The following is a 13,260-nucleotide window of genomic DNA, read 5'->3' as shown; positions in this document are numbered from 1 at the left end:
AATTCATTTTACAGATGCTAGAAATTAAAACTCTAAAACATGATCTGCCTGGTTCCTGTTACAGCTAGTATGTAGTAAGCTGGCCCTGGAAGCTGACTCTATAACTCTTCCTACTCTTGAGATCTTTGCCATATAACTAATTATTTCCTACCTGGCAATTGCACCCTACTTCCTGAGAAATAGGAACCTCCAACTTTGTGGGGATTAGTTTTGTTTTGTTTATGGTTTTTTGTTTTTGTTTTTTGGGGTTTTTTTTGTCACTGAACTAAGATATTTCCACCTAAAACCTCACAAATCCTAGCAAATTTACAAGATAATACAGTTACAGTCAAGAGATTTGAGAATACCTCTCCTAGCAGCGGGGTTCACAAGGTAGGTTCTGAACTCTACTCTATCCACATTCCTTTTTTTCTGCCAAATACATCACAGTAAAATGAATGGGAGTAATGCTTATACCTTTCAATGTCCGAGGAGTTCATACGGAAAGAAACTGCCTGTGGCAATGCACTTTTGTGAATTTTTTTTACCCTAAATCTTTCAAAAATGTTAACCACAAGAAAAAAATAGTATCCTTCAAATGTCTCTGCAGCATTAGGATTCTTACAGCCTAATGCAGTAATATTGCTAGAGTTGTTATTTCTAAAATTTTAGAGTGGGAACAGCAATAAAAAGAGCAGTTCAACTAAAGAATGAAACAGGAAAAAAAAAGTAGCTGCTTCTCTGAATGAAAGCAAGAAAACACTGTTCACTGGTTACCTATCAATGCTCACTGAAACAAACCATTACTCTGCATATAACGTAACAATTTTCAAGTAACCAGTGCTCATTAACACAACAAATCCTTTAATGTGTCAAACATTCTGCTAATACAGTATTTTACCTACCTACAAGGAAATTATAGCCTGGTGACAGAGGGAGACTTGACTGAGCAAAGAAGTAGCTTGTAACTAACTGCCTTGAGACGGCAAGTAAAACTTCCTAAGGCTGGCACTAACAGATTTGAACCTTGTAGTGAGAATAGAAGAATGCCAGGAAACTGTTAAACAACTTTCAAGGTAATTTTTCAGGCACTATATTTGAAATTAATATGGAAGAAGGAAAAAGGAGGGTAGAAAAGAAGGAAGCAGAAACCCTGGGGTGGGGAGCTGAAAGGGTGATGGGCATTAAGGAGGGCACTTCTGGGATGAGCACTGGATGATATACGTAAGTCATGAATCACTAAGTTGTACTCCAGAAACTAATACTACACTATATGTTAACTAACTTGAATTTAAATAAAATCTTGGAAGAGGGGCGTCTGGGTGGCTCAGTCTGTTGAGCAGCTGACTTCAGTTCAGGTAATGATCTAGCAGTTCGTGAATTTGAGCCCCATGCCTGGCTCTGTGCTGACAACACAGAGCCTGGAGCCTGCTTCAAGTTCTGTCTCTCTCTCTCTCTCTCTCTCTCTCTCTCTCTCTGCCCCTGCCCTGCTCATGCTGTGTCTCATATCATTTGTATATTGTATATCATTTGTATCAATGTAGATGAATTATAGGAGGAAAAGGCTAATATCTGGATTGAGATACTGGAAACAGTCATTTTGTGGTTAGCTTGGATGTGCAGATAGAAAGATGTGACATACCTTTAAAAAAATTTCAAGGTAATTTTTCAGGCACTATATTTGAAATTAATATGGAAGAAGAAAAAAGGAAAGTAGAAAAGAAGGAAGAAAAAAGGCAGAAAGAGGCAATATTCTTAAAGGCTCCGATGTTGACAGATACCATGTTAAATCTTTTTTTGGTTTACAGCCTTCCTTCCTCTCTCACTCATAATCCACTCAGGAATGATGGTGAGGCTGAATCTGTAGTAGAGTTCCACTAAATCATCCTAATTGCCTTCTTTTCTGTTAGAACAGGAAATGTGCCCCTCCAATTTAAATCTAATTCCTCTGTCCATGATTCGAATTTTATTTTCTCTACTTTCTTTAGATTGTCACACTCTAGAATTTCCCTTCCTTCTCTTCCTTTTTAATGAACTCTAATAATTGGATTTTTCCCTACTGCATTACGTAGCCCTAAATCTAAAATGGTCAGCGGGTATAACCCCCTTTTCTCACATCCAAACCCCTTTTTAACCTGTTATCATCTGTCTCTTGCTCCTGTGACACTAGCAACTTCCATTCCCACCAAGATACTAAATTATATCTAAGTTGCTAAGTTAATGAAATTTGAAAGTCTGCTAATTTACCTCCTATCAAGTCTCAACCATTTTGATAACTTCTGAATACTTCTCTTCCTGTGTGTGTGTGTGTGTGTGTGTGTGTATGACACAGTATTACCCTTTTTATAGTTTCTTTCACATGCTTAAATTAATTTTTGCATCCATGAAATGATGGGAATTTCTCAAGTTTCTACCTAAAGATTTCTATTCCCCCTCCCACAGTGTACTTCTTTCCTAGAAGAACTAGAAGATTAAGAGTTCTTCCCTAGAAGAACTAGAAGATTAAGAGTTTCAAAGAGCAGTCACCCACCAAAAAAAAATCATAAATTTATGTCAACCAGAAAAATTCTCCTTTGATTTTCAGACTCATACATCCTACTCATAATTTAACATCTTTCCTTGGACTTTAAACTAAACATGTTAGAAAGTATACTCTAAACTTCTCCACAACAGATCCCATTTCTCTAATATTGTTTACAATTCTTACCACAACCTCTTCAAATGTAACAGGTATCATCTTTGACACTTTTTTCTCCTGCACTCCATCTCCCAAAGATCTTCATCTCCCACTATGTCGCTGTCAATATGAATACCATCCTCACTTTGGTCACATCAATTGTCTGATGGTAAAGGAGATGCTGGGCTATGGCTGCTGCTATCTCTCACATGCTATCTATAAAATTCATAATTTTATTTCTTTTAGATTCGTCCTTTTCTCATAATCAACCCATCTGATAACTGAACCTTATGTTCTGCAAGAGAAAGTCTTAACTGTTTAGGTCAGGTATTTATGCATTCTGTGGCCTGACCTATTCCAGTACAAACACATCTGCTCTGGACTTTTATATGTCTAGGATTTAAGTGTAAGTAGGTTCTTTTCAACATTTTCCTTCAATGTTGAAAAATCTATGTAAGAGTGTAAGACCAGGTCCCAAACTAAAAATCCAAACTCATGCACAAATCAAAAAGGGATGAAGAATAGATTACAAAATCCTGGATAATTAATTACCAACACTTCATTGAACTCCTTTGGAACTAGTGCCTATACGATGGTGAGAGGTCAGTAAAACATATTCAGGTAGAACTTCATGCAATTATTTTTCTTTTTTTTAATTTTTTTTTAACGCTTATTTATTTTTGAGACAGAGAGAGACAGAGCATGAACGGGGGAGGATCAGAGAGAGGGAGACACAGAATCTGAAACAGGCTCCAGGCTCTGAGCTGTCAGCACAGAGCCCGACGCGGGGCTCGAACTCACGGACCGCGAGATCGTGACCTGGCTGAAGTCGGACGCTTAACCGACTGAGCCACCCAGGCGCCCCAATGCAATTATTTTTCTTAAAAGCACAGTTATTTATTTTCCCTGCCTTAAATTTTATTCTAAAGATATATACTTCAGTTTGAAATAATAAAAACAGTATCTGTCCACATATGTCTTTTCATTCCTAACTAAAATTTCAAATTTAATAAATGCATTACTGGGGCTCCTGGGTGGCTCAGTTGGTCGAGCAACCAACTTTGGCTCAGGTCATGATCTCACAGCTTGTGAGTTTGAGCCCCGCATCTGTCTCTGTGCTGACAGCTCAGAGCCTGGAGCCTGCTTTGGATTCTGTGTCTCCCTCTCTCTCTGCCCCTAACCCACTTGCATTCTGTCTCTGTCTCTCTCACAAATAAATAAACATTAAAAAAATTTAAAAAAATTCATTACAGTTTTCTCCCAATCACACTAAAGAATGTCAGATTAGCAAAGAGTCTATCTATGAAATGGATTTAGGGCTTGTCTATTGTTTTTATTCCTTTATAGATAAAATATTTAAAAAAATCACTTCATTCAATGATAGTTTTCAGAATTGTATAAAGCAAAACAAGATGATTACATATAAAATTGAATAGGCTATATTAGAAAAAAACAATGTTTTTTATGCAATGTTTAATGTTTAATATGTTTCTAATTGACTGGTTATATGTCTAAATTTCAACCCAATGAGTGAGGAAGAAGTTTCCCAGAATTAAGTGATTTATTTTTCTATAAATAATCCTCAGAGTAATTTAATATGTAAGTAAATATTAAGACTACATATATTGTAGTTGAGGATAGAGAGAACAGACTAAAAGCTGTTGTGTTTGGGGCCAATGTCTCTGCTCTGAGAGTTAGTAAGGGCACAGGGCAACATTTTGGTTAAGAGGGAGAACTGCCTATGGGTATGTAGAATATATATATCTGGGAATAAAGAAGGGATCTATCCTAGTAATCTTAGATTTGACTTTGTCTTGTATTTACTTTCAATATCTTTGAATTTGTAATAAATGTAAGCTCTACTGAAGACAAAAACAATTAATTATTCTTCACAAGTAATTTGGGAACCATATACATTTTACTAAAGGTGTGGGGGCACCCGGCTGGCTCAGTCAGTAGAGGATGAAACTCTTGATCTTGGGGTCATGAGTTCAAGCCCCACTCTTGGGCGTATAGCTTACTTAAAAAATAATACAGGTTTGTAGTATGACTAAGAAGGTTTAACTCACATATTAAAACAAAACAAAACTAACTTGAAACAAATAAACAAAAAAGAACCTCATAAAATCCCGAATAGATACTTCCTCCTCAAGTGTCATCCTTAGGCACCAGTCACTGCGTTCACCTCTCTGGACTGATATTTTCCCCAAGAAGCAGTTACATTTTTCCTGGCCCCTGTCTGTGAGGACACTATCTCCAATTTGGGTTCCTTCAGTATCTTTTGTTCTTTTTCTTTATCATTCCTCTCAATAAATAAAAGACAAGGTATGAATTTTGAGGTGAGGACTGGAGCCTACAAATATTGTTCTGTATTGTTTGAAAACAGACATTTTCATACATTTTGTTTTCCCCTGGAAGAATGTTACTGACTTGAAGAAAGGATCTATGTCTCTTTCTTCTTTTTATCCTGTTGACTCTTCATACATAAAAGGCACTCAATGCATTCTTCTTAAGTAAATGACCTCATTAATAAGTGCAAAATTAAAAAGTAATTTAAAGCTTATGGAGAAAAGTCAGTACAAAAAATTGTTTGAGAAAAGGAAAACTGCTTGTACTGACTGGGAAAGTTTCACTTTCTCTGGGTCCTTCTGATACTGCACTACTTTGTTAATTTTACAAAGGCCAGCATAGTACTTGTTCAAATGAATTAAACTAAACAGCTTCAAAGTTTCAAATATAATTGATACATTTATACACTGGGATCAATTGTCTCTTTAGAGAAAAAACTGCTCGTATGCAAGATAGAAGGAATATTCAAAACAAAATATATTTAAATTCCAAACAGCAGGGACTTCAGAATGAGCATAACATCATCATGATATCATCGCAGAACTGACTGTCTGAATTTTTTTTTTTTCTTAGCTCTAGGAATTTGTTATAATGAACTTTCAAATCCCCTTTGGTAACTCACTATTAGAGATTATTTGAGTCTGTACAAGTCATTACAGGATAATAATTCTGAGACTGTTTGCTAGTGTTGTTTGTTTTCTTTTGTTGTGCTTTGTTGTGTTGTGTTTTGAATTGCCAAGCAAGCAACTCTTTTCTACTTATTTGGGATTCACTTATAACAAAATATTGCCCAAATCTATAAAAGCCCATAAGTAATGATTTTTTTTCCTGATTAGGGATTTATTTTATGATAAATTCCTTTTGTTTTTGTCATTGGCATGAGTTTTCAATTTTCAATGTTTAGCAAGGAATCTACACAACTAAAATGCACTTAGTTAATAAAAGTTATAATTTGCTTTTATTCACTTTACAATATATTCTCAGCATTCCCTCATGTAATTAAACGAATCTTATAAAGGGATAGGTACTATTTCCTTCTGTGGAGGTTAGACAACACACTATGCCTTGACCTCCACACAACATCTACTAAATCAGAGGGCCCCAGGTTGGGTTCTACGAATGTTTTTTTCAGAGAAAGTTTAACAGTTGATTCTCATATGAATCCCTGATTAAAAATCAGTATTCCTAAGCCACCCTTTAAAGGAGAGAGAGAAATAGTAATATCAAATATTTACTGTTTGCTTCCCATGTGCTAGCTTTTGTGTGAAATCTTTAATGTGCAGTCTTAATTAATCCTTACAAGCAGTCTGTGTGGTAAGTATAATGTTTTATCCTTAGATTTCAGGAATGCAAAATAAGTTACTCAAAGAAACATGACTATTGAGTGTCAGATCTGGGATTCTTCCACAAGTTTACCGAGTATTTTGTCAAATGGATACATAACTAATAAAAATAATCCAAGGTATTTGGGTATTTAGATGGTTTCCACTTTAGAGTATATTATATGTTTGTGTTATATACAAATATTTTCAGAATCAGATTTATCTCTCTTAAGATAAATTTCTAAAACAGATTCATTTTAGAGTACATTCACATGCTAGAATATCTCTAAAAGTTTTATTTTCCTTTATATTTTAAGGCATGTAATATGGCAATTGTTATCATATTGTTTTAACATAATTTTATTTATTAACAGTGATGGTTGTCGGAAAGGGTTTTATTTTTCCATTATAAAATGCCTCTATATGTCATAGACGCTGTGCCAGCCTATGGACTAGGCATGGTATTAACAACGGAAAGTCAGATGGTACGAGAGATGGGCACAGGACAAACAGATGTGATAACAGGGAGCCACTATCACTGCACTTGGTGTGAAGGGGCAAGAGAGAATGTGATCATCAAAACAGAGGAGGGAGGAAAGGGAGAGGGAGAAGAGAGGGAGAAAGAGAGAGAAAGAGAGAGAGAGAGAGAGAGAGAGAGAGAGAGAGAGAGAGAGACTCCCTTAATGTGGAGAGTATCACTTGACAAGAAACTTGGATACATGCAGTCAGCCCAACAACCTGCAATAAGAAATCAGTAGGAATAAATGTCTTGACTCTATTTCTCTCACTCTCTGGTCTATTTCTACCTGGACCTTCAATAGAATTAACCCAATCCAAGGCCAAAGATCAGCAAACCTATTTTCCTGCTTTCTCTGGCAAACAGAAAGGTGGAAAGTGACTATGCAGAGGAAAACAAAGAATACACCACACAAACCTTAAGAGTCGCATTCTCAACCATAAACTGAAATTCCCTAATCAGCATTTTCAGAAGGAAAAGAGGGTTATGACAACAGAAAAATAAACTGGGACTTCAGAATTCTCAGGTTAAAACCAGACTGAGTTACAGATAACTAAATGTTTCCCCCAGTGTAAACACTGTCCTCTGCTCTCATCTTTTAATAAGAAATTTTGTACAATGTAAGGTAAATAAATATATAAAGTAAATATATAATATAGAAGGTAAATATATATTAGATAATTCATCAAGGTAAAGAACAAGCAAAGATATTAAATCTAATAAACATTTCGTAAGAATTTAAAAATATATTTGCTTTGAATGCAGCAATCAATTTAGATAGAAAAAAATGTTTAAAAATAGAAGGGTATAAACTCTAAAACAGCAAGTTAAATCTTGATGATCTTGTATTTGGCAATGGTTTCTTAGATATGATACTAAAAGCACAAGCAACAACAATAAGAATTGATAAAGTGGACATTAAAATGTAAAACTATTATGAAAGGATGCTAGCAAGATGGTGAAAAGACAACTCACAGTATGGAAGAATATATTTCCAAATCATAATCTGATAAGGCTCTAGTACCCAGAATATATAAGAAACTCTTACAGCTCAATAACAAAAAGAAAAACATCCCAATTAAAAAACAGGCAAAAGACACAGACATTCATTTCTACAAAAAAGGTATACAAAAAGCCAACAATTGCAAGAATAATGGCCAACATCATTAGTCATTAGGGGAATATAAATCAAAACCATATTAAGATACACTTCTTACTCAGGAGGATGACTACTATCTAAAAAACAGAAAATAACAACTGTTGGGGGAGTGCAGAAAAACTGAAACCATCGTACATGGCTGATGGGAACGTAAACTAGTGCAGCTGCTGTGAAAAGAGTTTGGCAGTTTCTAAAAATGTTAAACATATAGCTACCATATGACCCTGAAATTCCATTCTTAGGTATACATACCCAAATATCTGAAAACAAGAATTCAAACAAAAACTTGTACACAAATGTTTACAGCTGTACTCATTGCAATAGCCAAAGTTGGAATAACCCAAATGTTCATCAACTGATGAGTGAATAAGCAAAGTGCAGTATATCTATATACAATGGAATGTTATTTAGCCATTAAGAAGAATGAAGTATTGGTGCATGCCACAATATAGCTAAATCTCAGAAATGATAGACTAAGTTAAAGAAGCCAGACACAAAAGGTCTCATATTGTTTTATTCCACTTATATGAAATAAACAGAATAGGTTCATTCATAACAGACAGGCAAAAGTAGGTTATTGATTACCTGAAGAGAGGAAAACAGGTAGTGGCTGCCTAATTGGCATGAGAATTCCTTTAAGTGTTATGAAATGTTTTTGTAGAGGTAATGATTTTGAATGTACTAAATGAATCGAACACTTTAAAATGTTAATTTTATATTACCTGGACTTTACCTCAACAAAAATCTTAAAAATAAAATAAAATTTATATTAGAATGAATGAAGATGTCATTGTATAATAATTCTAAAAGACGTTAGCCACTGATATAAAATTATGTTATTTAAAATGTCATCCACTCCAACAAGGCATACTTAATTGAAATAGAGCATATCTGTTTATCTATTTTAAACTTTACTAAGATAAAATATCCTTAAGGAATATTAAAAAGATCAAAGGTCAAAATAGCATATATACCAAAAGTTCTCCTTAGCAGATTATTGTGCAAACAAACAAGCAACGTATAGAGAAGGACATATTCTAATTTAAAAATGTTGTGTTCATCATCACCTAAATTTTCTGTCTACATACTTATGTTCATTATAGCCCTAATCAAAATTATTTTCTTCCTTACTTATTATTCTTATATAAAAGTAAAGAATCAAAACCTTTCATAAAATTACAAGTTCTAACCTACCACTGTAGTCCATTTTTCTGTTGTAAAATGTTGGGCTTTCAATTGTCATACAATAAGAATGTCAGCTCTGCCATTTGCTTGCCTGGTATCTATGGGATATGCACCTCTCTGTAATTACAGCATAAAATACTAAACTTAATAGAAGTTCTCAATGAATTCAGCATGACACAATCTAGCCTTTGATCAAAGCTTGCTGGAAATGTCCGAAAGCTCATACAATTGATTTGTTAATTTCCAGAAGTCTTAAGCTTTATTTATACAAGAGTTTATTTATCCAAAGACATTGTATTTGGATCATATCATCTCTGAACCTACAACAATCAGTTTACTGAATTATTTGATAATATGCCCTCATATTTGTCAGAGTGCAGCTACAAAGAAATTTTTAATTTAAAAGGTCTTTTCAAAACTACTCAAGTACTTTGCCTATTTTAGTGTTCAAAATGTTTTATATAAGTATTTCCAAAAAAATGGCTGATAAAATTTGCTGCTGACAAAAACTGCCTGTTCCAGAGGGATGTTTATCTTTCCTTTAATTCTTCTACAGAATAGCCTGAAACTCCCTTCTTATTTTACCGTGGCTTTCAGGGGAAATTCAAAATTGAAGTAGTAAACAACTACAAATTACTATTTATTTTCCAATTTAAGTTGTCATCTGATAGTTAAATAAAATATTTATTTGTATTCTAACTGCTCATGTATATGGTTCTGCCTCAGATTTTGGACACAGAAGAAAAAATAAATCAAAAGGAAAACAAAAAGGCAAAAAAGGTAAAATAGTAAAATTTAAAAGGGAAATAAACATCAGTACATCACTACAAATAAACATTATTATATTACTGTGAAATTTATAATCATTAAACATCTGTTATTCACGATCTTAAAATCAATTGACTTTTTTGCTGATGTTATTTTCTGCATTCACAAACTGATTTTGTGAATAAAACCATTATTTTATGTTTATTAATATAACACTATTTTAACAGGTTTATTGAGCTAAAGTTGACAATATAATAGTAATTATACATTCACATGCAGTTATAAGAAATAACACAGAGAAACCCTTTGTAAATTTTACCCATAGTAATAACTTATAAAACCATAGCACAATATCACAAACTCATGATGTTGACATTTTAAAATCCATTGACCTATTTCAGATTCCCCATTTTATCTGTCCTCACTTGTGCACATGCGTGTTTAATTCTATCTAATTTTATCACGTGTAGGTTACCATATCCACCAATAAAGACCTAAAACAATGCCATATTCCCAAGGATCCCTCTTGTTCCTTATAACCAACCCATGTCTCTCTCAATCTTGTATCTACTGAAACCCAGAAAAACCACTAATCTATTAAACTGTTCTCCACTTATATAATTTTGTCATTTTAAAAATGTTATATAAATAAAATCACATGTTACCTTTTTGAATTGGCTTCTTTTCAGTCAGAAGAATACCCCGAAGTTTCAAGTTGGTCATGCATCCATCAATCACGTGTTCCTCTTCACTGCTGTGGATATATAGAATTCGGTTAGCCATTAACCTATTAAAAGTCATCTCTGTTGTTTCCATTTAGGATAATATGAATAAGCTGCTATGGGCATTCGGGTACAGGTTTTTGTGTGAACATAAGTTTTCATTTGTCCGGGATAAATGCCAAGAGTAAAAGTGTTAGGTCATATGGTAATTTCATGTTAAGTTTTGTAAGAAATTGTAAAACTGTTTTCCAAAGTGGCTTATACATTTTCACCAGCAATGTATGGGTGATCCAGTTTTTCTATATCCTCTGCAGCATTTTTCCTTTTAATTTCAGCCACTTGATAGTTTTGCTGTGATAGCTCATTGTGGCTTTAATTTACATTTCCTTATTGCCTATTGATGTTGAATGTATATTTATAAACTGTATAAACTCTCTGGAAAATATATAAACTGTTGCCAGCTGTATAAACTCTCTGGCAAAATGTGTGTTCAAGTCATTTTTCTATTTTCTTATCTGTAGGTTTATGTAGTTTTCTGAATTTAAGAAGTTTTCAGCCATTATGTTTTCAAATATTCTTTTGTCCCCACTTTCACTTCTTTTTCTGAAACTCTGGTCAAACATTGTATATTTTGTTAATGTTCCATACATCCTGCAGTCTTTTTTCATTTTTTTAAAATGTATTATTTGTTTGTCAAATTGGATTAATTTTATTGATGTTTCTTTAAATTCACTGCTTCTATTCTCTATCATCTTGATGCCACTAGTGAGCCTAATCAACAACATATATTTTTAAAAATTTTCTTTCTTTGCTGAAATTATCTACTTTGTTTCAAGAGTATTTGTGATTTCTTGTTGAAACATATTTATGATCATTTTTTCAAAGATCCCTGTCAGATCCCTATATTCACTTCAGTTTTCTTCTTCCCTGCCAACTTGTGGCTACACTTACAATAATGTGATTTTTCTTTTAAGCCAGGAGTTTGAGTTGTTTTCAGGAGCAGTGTCAGTCCACTGTCTGCATAAAATAGATAACATGCATAAAATACTGCCCTACAAATTTTTCTCATATTATTGGCCTTCTCAAAAAGACTCTAAACCTTTTTTTTTCCCGCTTTTATCACCCCTTACACACACACCTCCACACAAATCATTGTTTTCTTCTTATGAGAACAAAATTTTAATGTTACAAGTATTCCTCAGTAGCTCAATGCAATTCACCTTGAAAAGCCTTCTGGTGACTTCATTACTTACTATCTATGTAACCTTGTACAAGTCTTTAACCTCCTGCTGCCTCAGTTACTTCTTCAGTTAAATGAGGGTAATAATAGTGCCTATCCAATGGTAGTTTTCAAATGTTAAACAAGATAAATAATTTAAATATGTCAAACATGTGCCAGACACTGCTTTAGACACTGGGCCTTCAGCAGTGAAATAAACAGACAAAATAAATTATTGGCATTTTGGAGATTTCAGTCTAGTTGGGAAAATAATGAATACCCAAACACTGTTAACAAACAAACAAATGTCAAGGCTCAAAGACACAAGAAAAGTAGTAAGTGGATGAGTGAGGCCTGTGAGAATGCTAATCGCCTTCATTTTGGAGGAGTGTACTGAAGTACATACTGAGTGACAGGATTACCCTCACAAGTCCTTTAAGACCTTTATCTTGCAGATGTCTTTCCCCACTTCTGCACTTTTATGTTTAATTAAAAGTAAAGGATAGCCAATATTTATTGAGTGCTACTGTATAATAAGTACAGTACTCTAATTTACACATGTGTAATCTTATTTCATTTGTATAACACTATGAAATAGTCTTTAAAGCAAATTTCACTTCTGTAAAAGTTTCCCCAATAATCCCAGGCTAATTTAAAATTTTCTTCCTTCCTCTATTCTGAATATTAATCTAAGCTTACATAGGTTTTATACAATTTATATACATGAGCTATGATAAATAAAAAATGATGTAGTCAGTGTGAGGATGATAATGTTGAGAGGATTCATGCCATTATTCCTACCTGAACAATTCCCTATATTATATTATATAGTAATACATATATTATACTATATTAGTATATTATACTATATTATATTGTAATATATAACTGAAATACATAAATGTTTTTATTTCATGAAATAAAGATCATATGTAAGTATTTGTGTTATTTCTTAACTAAAATGCAAATTGATACTCAATGGTATTTCTAATATTAATAAATGTATAGTGATTTTTTTATACTAGAGAATAGAAGTAACTCCAAAGTTTCACTTAAATTTGGACTGAATTTTAACTTTTAAATTCAGAACCTATCTAAAACCCTATAAATTAGAATTGGTACTTTTCTAAGTTAGCAATACCATCATCCATAAAACAAAGGGCAAAAACATTCAGCTAAGCATTATGCAAGTTCAGAAATGTTTTAACTGCAAAAAGAAAGTCCATTTAAATGGCACCCAACCCTAATTAAAAAGGCTTTAAAATGATGTAACTTAAAGTGAGAAAGAATTTGTACAATTCAGTATCAAAAACAGAAAATAACAAAAGGTCCCTAACATAAAGTCGAAGAAAATATAACCTAA

General features: G+C 33.4%; 1 long non-coding RNA gene across 1 annotated transcript in view; it reads right to left on the bottom strand.

The window, feature by feature from the left end:
* The window catches only part of LOC122199221, a 234,706-nt gene that overhangs the window by 52,782 nt on the left and 168,664 nt on the right, over positions 1-13,260 (bottom strand). The window contains exon 2 of the long non-coding RNA XR_006193422.1: positions 10,622-10,710. This is a non-coding gene — a long non-coding RNA (uncharacterized LOC122199221). The remainder of the gene's footprint in view (positions 1-10,621; positions 10,711-13,260) is intronic.

Source organism: Panthera leo, chromosome A1, assembly GCF_018350215.1.
Source record: "Panthera leo isolate Ple1 chromosome A1, P.leo_Ple1_pat1.1, whole genome shotgun sequence".
In the NCBI taxonomy this organism is placed as follows: Eukaryota; Metazoa; Chordata; class Mammalia; order Carnivora; family Felidae; genus Panthera; species Panthera leo.
This window is presented reverse-complemented; position numbering and strand designations above follow the sequence as displayed.